This window comes from Macadamia integrifolia, unplaced genomic scaffold, assembly GCF_013358625.1.
Source record: "Macadamia integrifolia cultivar HAES 741 unplaced genomic scaffold, SCU_Mint_v3 scaffold_190A, whole genome shotgun sequence".
Lineage (NCBI taxonomy): Eukaryota > Viridiplantae > Streptophyta > Magnoliopsida > Proteales > Proteaceae > Macadamia > Macadamia integrifolia.
This window is the reverse complement of record NW_024870637.1, coordinates 596,490-604,923: the sequence shown is the minus strand read 5'-3', so window position 1 is coordinate 604,923 and position 8,434 is coordinate 596,490.

Sequence of the window (8,434 nt, the reverse complement as noted above, 5' to 3'; positions counted from 1 at the left end):
TTGATTGTAGGGTAGAAAGAGGAGAAAAAAGGAAATAAGTGGTTGTGAGTCTTGTGAGTCTTGTGACCTAAAGCTCTAATTGGAATGTACATAGCCATTCAAGGTGGTACCCCTCACCCCACCCCCACCCTCTTTTTGATGAAGACTATTTGATTGAATATCTACTTCTCAATGAACTTTATCTTCGATACCAAAAGAAAAAAAAAAAAAAAAAAAATATTTTGGATGGAATAAAATTAATAGTAAAAGGGCATTTTTGATAATTTATATATGGAGAGTCAAGTAATTATTCCATTTATGTGGGGATGTTCTCTTATGCCCTCTCACATTTTTGATACATTATCTCTTCCGTGTAATCATTTGATATATTTTCTCTTTCTCTTCCTTAATCATGTGGATTTTTTTTTTCTAACATAATTAAAGTTGTAGGAAGAGCAGGGTTTACAAAATATGGTCCTTACTTGAAAGCAAGAGTATAGAAATTGTCTTGAACAAACATTTGAGGTGTGGAGTGTAGTAGCCAGAACTGCTCTTTTGTTGAGGCTTTTAACGGTTACTTTGTTGGGCTTAGGTATGTGTAATGAGTTAGCTTTTGTTTTTTCTCTTTTTTTCTTTTTTCACTTTTGAGTTTTCAGGAAGAGAACCTAAACTTTCACAAACTTGCAGCCAAGAGGAGACATCGCATTTCAGTTCCACTGGCAAAAGAAAGGGAAAAGGCATTGCACATTGGTGAGGGCTGCTGATTACTAGCTAGATTTACATTAGTTGAAGAGAGGGCTGACACTCTTTTTTTTTCCGTGTTAGGGTTAGGGTTAGGGTTGGGCCCAAAGGGGATGGAAAAAATGGATAGAGAAAGAGTCGAACACTCGACTTCCCTGGACTTACACCAGACCCACTGGCGCATAATCTCTTAACCAAATAACAAGGGAAGTTGAATCACAAATTCACAATACCCTAAAAAGCTTTTTTTTTTTTCCTCAGTGATTAAATCATTAAAAGACATTCATGCAATGGCAAGAAACAACCCATGCAAAAGACATATTCCTTCAACTCAACTAAAATAGATATCAAACTTCTAAGATATAATTTTATTACATCTCGAGTATCCATGTTCATAGGAAGCGAATTCATAATAAGCAAGAGGTTCAGGAAGGAGGGAGCAAGAACCAAAAAGATTCTTACGACGAACCCGAACCCCTTGATGAACAAAATAGACCTTTCTCTACTGTATAAGCATCGGTCGTCATTGGTAAACTATGTTCCAGTTGAGATGAGAGGAAAAAACCCCTAACCGGCAAAGAACCAAGACTCAAACATATGTACTTTCTTACATCCATACTCACATCTGTGGTGCTTTTTTTCCTCTTTTTTTAATTCAAAATCTGTCCAAAATATAAAGCCTCATTTTGAAGATTAGCGCATGAAGGAATTTCAACAAAAAATGTCTTGAGAAAATGGGTGGATTATTGACTCACTCTATGGTTTGTGCCACATATATGATGAGACTACTTGACATACTCTACTCTCCTACGATTTTATTAAGAGAATTTGGGTTGTTGGTCCTCTAAGCCTCAAAAGTGAAATTCTACGTAGTTCCTCTTGTCCAATTTTAATAATGTATCTCTTTAATTCATATATTATTCCATTGACAATTTAGAGTTTTTCTTCTGTGGTTTTATTACTTGTCATTACATTTGGAAAATTAGGAATCAGGTTAATTTTAGGCACATTAAACCCAAACAATGTCCATTCTATAATAAGTAGAATACTGGATCTCTAATGGAATCCATTTGCATCCCCCATCTCACCAGGTGACCAAACCTAAACCCATAACCCTACAAAAGCTTCTCAAAATAATAATAATAATAATAATAATAAAATAAATAAAAGTACAAAATACAAAATCCAACATTTCTCTTTTCCAACCATAACATTTTAATATGAACTGATGTCACCGATACGACTAAAAACGTAAAAACATCTCTAATGAGCCGCCTCTATTATTACAAAAGGGAGATGTGTCTTGCTTCCTGACTACTACTTGATAACAAGAACAACTTTTGAAGCATCAACAAGGGGTCTTTTACATGGGCTGATGCGCATTGAAGAGGAAGGATAAGAGGTGGAAGAAATATGGAGTGACAATGAAGATATAGAAAAGCTTCTGAATGGAGAAACTAATACCTTTTGATCGTGGACCATCATCCCACTCGTTTTGGATTTATCAACTAATGAGGCAAAATATTTTTCCTTCCTCAGCACGGTTGAAGAGTGTATACAAACCTGAACAGGATTGACCCACTACCTCGGCCCTCCATCAAGCTGTGCTATCAGTCACCTCGGCTCGACCAACCTGTCCTCGGCTCGGCATAGTCAAGTAATGCACCCAAAAACGTGCACACATCCACTCCTACATTCAAATGGCGTGATCCCTGATCATGGGGGCAGAACTCTATCCACTACACGTCATCAGAGGCGTCCACCCCTCTCACGACTTGCACCTCCGAGATCAATGGAGAATATTCTCAGAATATGCCTTGGAATCTGAAATATTCCCAGAATCACAGTGCCACTCCTCTCAAGGACTCTACGCCTAAATTGAACTCTCCACAAACGCCCCTCCTTCTCTTTCCATCAGCAGCCTATAAATACCAAGGTAAGCCTCCATCATAAAGGATCAATCACTCACTCCTTTTACTGGAAAAGCTCTCTTGAGCATTTTCTATGGAAAGATCTGACTTAGGCATCGGAGAGTCCCCGTCGGGTCAGCCCGACTCTTCCCTGTCATCTCTTATGTGCAGGTCAACTAGAGCACCAGGAACTGCAATGAAGGTCATCCGATCAATTTTTATCGCATCATCAACCATTTTGTTTAAACTTATTTTGTCTTAAAACTGATGAATTAAATTACTATGCTCCAATCCATAGCGTATAAGCTATAAATCATAAACTGCCGATCAAGACTAGTAACCCAATATTTAGCACCATTTTGGAAATTTAATATTTTATCATAAAAGAAAACACACACACATTCCTTCCGTAATTTTTATAAATGCCTTTTTGCATAGATATTTTTAGTCCTACCTTCCTTCCACGGATCCGGCTCTTCTCCAACCGTTTGGGTGCCTAGCTAGACATTCGAGGGCTAGAGAACTCTGACACGCATGACAAGATAAAAAAAAAATTATATATATGGGCAAGTGGTAGCAGGACGTACGTATTGCAATCTTATTTTCACTTTTTTCTAATATTAACCATCCATTTAAGTTTAGATTAATCTAAACCATCTATTAGTTTTTTATATTGTAATTGATTCATAGTTTTTAGGGTGGAGAGATGACGGATGTGGTTACTTAACTTGTCTAATATTTTTTTATATAAATAAATAAATAAAAAATAAAAATCTAATATAAGCGGACTCCTTCGATTTTATTGGGAAATCTCAATTCTCTCTCTCTCTCTCTCTCTCTCTCTCTCTCTCTCTCTCTCCCCTTGCTTTTTCTTCAACGTTGTTCCTTCTTTCTACAGCCGCCATCATCATCATCTCTCTCTCTCTCTCTCAAAATAGGATGAGATAAGAAACAAATCAACATAACTATTTTCAGGCACTGCAAAAGACAAATTTCAATTTATAAAGTAAACAAAGCTGTTGAATATCTAGGATTTTATTATTACTTATTGGGTAGATATTATTAACCTATGAGAATTTACTATGGATGCAAATCTTCACTGAAATTTGTAAACAAAACTTCAACTAGACTGGAGAGTGGTAAAAAAAGAAGAAAAAAGAAGGAACAACCTTGAAGAAGAAGCAAGGAGAGAGAGAAAGAGAGGATCGAGATTTCTAAGCGGAATGAAAGGAGGAGTCCGCTTATATTGGGATTTTTATTATTTATTTATTTAAATATTAATAATATTAAACAGAGTTGTAACCGTTTACAACTCTGTTAGCAAGATTAACATATTTATGTCAATCATATCACTTACATGAACATTCACCGAGCTCTGAACGTTCAGCATTACTATTTTTCTGCACGTACCACGACCATTTTGCCTATATATATTTATATCTTGGAGTGTGATCTATGTCGCACTTTCATGTCTCTGTTTCTCTCCACCCTTGGTGAAAAGACACCTCTATCCTTTGTTTTGAGGAAGAGAGACACAAGGAGTGGTCGCAAAGACTGCACTCTTGGAGAAAGAACTACTTCCCTAATATTAAGGAACAAGAATAGTCACACCACCCACACACATGTTGCATGCTGACGATCCCACCAATGGGCCTTGAGGGCATCATACAAGGGGAAAGTGGGATACAACTAGCACCTGGCACCTACTAGCATACGGCATGTCTGGTCATGTGGTCTATACACCAGCATAGGAGTCAGTGAGATCACATGTAAGGGCATCAATATGGATGCAGTTTTTGCTTTCATGGGGTAGGGTAGTAATTTCATAAACTCATGTGTTTGTGCAAAAAAGCCATGCGACCAAGCAATGTTTTTTTTCCCAAAAATATAAGGGAAAAAGATTGGTACCTAATTAAACAACCCTATACCAGACACAGTGGTGTAGGGGTGTCAATCCTGAGCCCACACCGGTAGGCCTGATAAACGTGCAGGGCTTAAGCCCGACCCGTTTATTAAATAGGTGTTTACGGTGCAGATTAGTAGCCCATCGGGCACCTGACCGACTAGACTCACTTAAGTAGTTCGTTAGAACCGACTCAATTAGCCTGACCTATCCGACCCCTTTTAGAAAAATGCTTAAATTGTAAATACCTATTCTACTACCAATACTATAAAATATGAGTAAAGAATAAGTAGGACTACACCAATAGCTGATTACAATGCAATGGACATATGGGATTTCAATGAGAAATATGGTGACCTTTGTGATTTCATTGTAAATAAAAACAACATAGAAAAAAGATAAACATTTGACACAGACATGCAGCATGGTTTTCTTTGAAATAATAAGATTAAGATTGGGGTGAGTGGTAGCGGTGCTCAAGCTCTGGCAACTTACAAACACCACATTTAATTGGATCCGTTGATCTTTTTATAAATAATCTAAGTCGTTCATTGCTCCCGTGTCTCCATATACAGTCAATTTCCCATTTCTGTCAAGAGTTCCCATCTGGCTTGATGGTGGACGGGCAAGCTCCAACCATGAGTAACCCAATGGAAGGATCCAATAAAATTTGGGTTATCCTCTTCCTTGAATCCAATCCCAGACTCAAGCGGGTGGTCCTTATTGTACTCAAAGATACAACCGGTGGCATAATCGATCAAGATCAAGCCTCTCTCTCTGCAAACCTAGGGTTAGGGTTCCTACAACATTGGTGCGGAACATCGGCAAGGGTTAGGGTTTCTACAACATTGGTGCGGATTGTCTCCACCTTATGGGACTCACACCAGTCGACGTTTCGTCGACCAGCAACACCAGCAGCGTTGATGACATGAATGGGCCGAACGGCGGCGATGTCAGACTCCAATGAAGTTCGGTTCTCAAGCCGACCTGTACCGTAGGCAAATTCGATTCCCTGAGCGTCGCAAAGCTTACCCAGTAAACCTCCAATCCACCCGGTGCGGCCATAGATCAAGAACTTCAATGGCTTATCCGCAAATCCATTTGTTGCAAAACCCATTTGAAATTGAAAGAGAAGATGAATTGAAGAAGTATCAGAAGAAGGGGAGAGAGAGAAAGAGCAAGGTCTCTTGGAGGAGAGAAGAAAGTGTCGACAACTGTGAGATGGGATCTGAGCTCAGGTATTATGGAGTAGTGGGGATGAGGAAGAAGAGACCGGGAGAGTATCTGAAACATCCAGTAATAAGTTAAAACAAATAGACGGTTCAGATTATGTATGACAATATGAAAGGTTCAGATTAAACAGGGTATTCACAGGTTGCAAACGCTTAAACGCTGCTACCTTGTAGTCATAAGATTGAGCACAAACAATGTGTAGAATATTCATAAAAAAAAAATTAACATAGTCAAACAACTCCCAAAGTAGTGTAATAATTGAAGGGAAAGATAGCTGTCCAAAGTAGGCTTTTTCTTTCATTGTATTATGTATACCAGTGAATTAAAAATCCAATTTCAGGTTTGTAATGTTCTTGGATCAAAATTTTTTTTTTTTTTGTAAAGAGAAATTTTATTACAAAAAAGGGCATGAGGAGCTCAAGGCATCATGATTACAAAAATCTAGAAGCCAAGGAGTGGAAAGTGGCCAATCTGTCTTACATGCCACAGACAGGGCTTCCGGGCTAGGGAATGAGCAACATAGTTTGCTTCCCTAGAGATAAAGGAGAAATTACCTTCTCTACATTTGGAGGCAAGGATTTTGATATCAGAGACAATACCAAAAATATCAATGGGGGGAGGAGGGGATTGCCTATTAATTGCATCTATAAGAGAGGCATTATCCGACTCCACAAAAATGTAAGGGAATCCTCCATTGACGGCACTCTATAGGCCACATCTAAGAACACAAGCTTCTCCCATAAGAACATCTACAAAGGAAGATGTATCTGAGATTATGCGAATAGGAACTCCTAAATAATTTCGAATGATAACCTCAAGACCACCGCAAGAGGCACCAAGGGGAAGGGCAGCATCGGTATTGACCTTAATAAAACCAGGGGGAGGTCTAATCCATGATTGGCTAGCATTTAAAGATGGTGGAGAAGGAACCTCATGTTGAAGACCATGAACCTTGGGGCAAAACCAGAACTCATTGAAGGCTTCTTGGGCTTTGGTGAAAACTTCCACTAGAGTCCAATCTTTGCGATAAAAAATCAAGTCATTCCTCACGATCCAAAGATACCAGCACACAAGTGAGCACAAACTCAACACTTCCTCATTTCGACCTTTGCTCGGAAATTGAATATGATCCCAATTCTCCAACCATCTTGCAAGTTTTAAGAGACTCTCATTAGGAACAGAGAAAGATAAGTTACTGCCAAACCAAGTGGCCTTCACGAACAGACACTCCAATAAAAAATGGTCACTTGATTCAACTGAACAACCACATCTTTTGCAAGTTGGATCTTTTGGAATATGTCGTGAAAGAAGGTTCTCCCCAGACGCCTTGAGCACACACCCTCCACAAGAAGGATTTGATTTTTGGGAGGGATTTACAATTCTATATCCTTTTTCCAAACACTGGTTGGGATATCTTCCCAATCATGACGACGAGATGATGAAGCTTGGGTGGTCATTTGCTGATGTCGTTGATTAGAAATGAGATGATATGCCGATTTAATAGAGAAAGTTCCATTCCGAGCTGCCCCCCAAATAAGCCGATCTTCTCTTGGGAATAAACTCAATCAAATCTTTAAGATTTCTGGCTTATCCTCCAGTTGAAAAAGGTGATCTAATAGGTCTTCTTTCCACTTCCTATTTTCATGATCTATCAAATCTGCCACTTTGTTAACATCACAATTCCAATGACGCGGAGATTGAATTCTAAACTTGGGGGATGAGGGAATCCAATTACTATTCCATGTCTACATTGAATCCATTTCCCACATCCCAAAGTAGCCCACTATAAGAACCTTCCGTCCAATGAGAACACTTCGCCATGCCCAAGATGGTTTATTGCTCATGACAGCATTGAGAAAGTCCGTCTTAGGAAAATAAATTGCCTTGATGAACCTAGCCCAAAGGGAGTTTGGATTCTCCCAAAGTCTCCAAGCTACCTTAGAAAGTAAAGCACGGTTTTGAAGAATTGGGTCACAGAATCTAAGCCCACCTTTCTCCTTCGAATAGCAAAGACGGGTCCAAGAAATCCAATGAACATTCCTCTCACCCTCACGTTGACCCCAAAAGAAATCTGAAATACTTTGCCGAATACAGTCATGAATGGATGCTGGAAGGGAAAAATAAGAAGCAACAAAATTAGACACCGAACAAGCAACTGACTTGATTAACACCTCGCGGCCCGCATGAGAAAGCAACTGATTTTTCCATCCTTGCACCCTTTTCCTAGTTTTTTCAGCATATTCCTTGAAGACATCCGCTTTAAATACTCCAACTTCTGTGGGTAACCCCAGATATTTCGAAGGACCATCTCCGTAGGGGACCTTTAAAATACGAGAGAACCATCGCTTGAATCTAGTAGGAGTATTAGGACTGAATGTGAGACAAGATTTTTTTCAAGTTTATTTCTTGGATCATTCAATTGTTAAGAAGAGTGTAATTCTTGTAACTTAGATTACATTTTAAAAACATGATTCCCTTGGATACGGTCCCGGAATTGTGAATGTTATCCTCCATTTGTTTTAAAGCCAAGAGTTTAATCCGCTTAAAAATTGATTTTAGGGTAGGCCCGTTTAGAATTAAATAGACCTATAGCCCGTTTAAGGTAGCCCGATTAAAGTCCGACATCGATCGGTCCGATTACAAACCGTACCATGCCCTCCAAACCCAG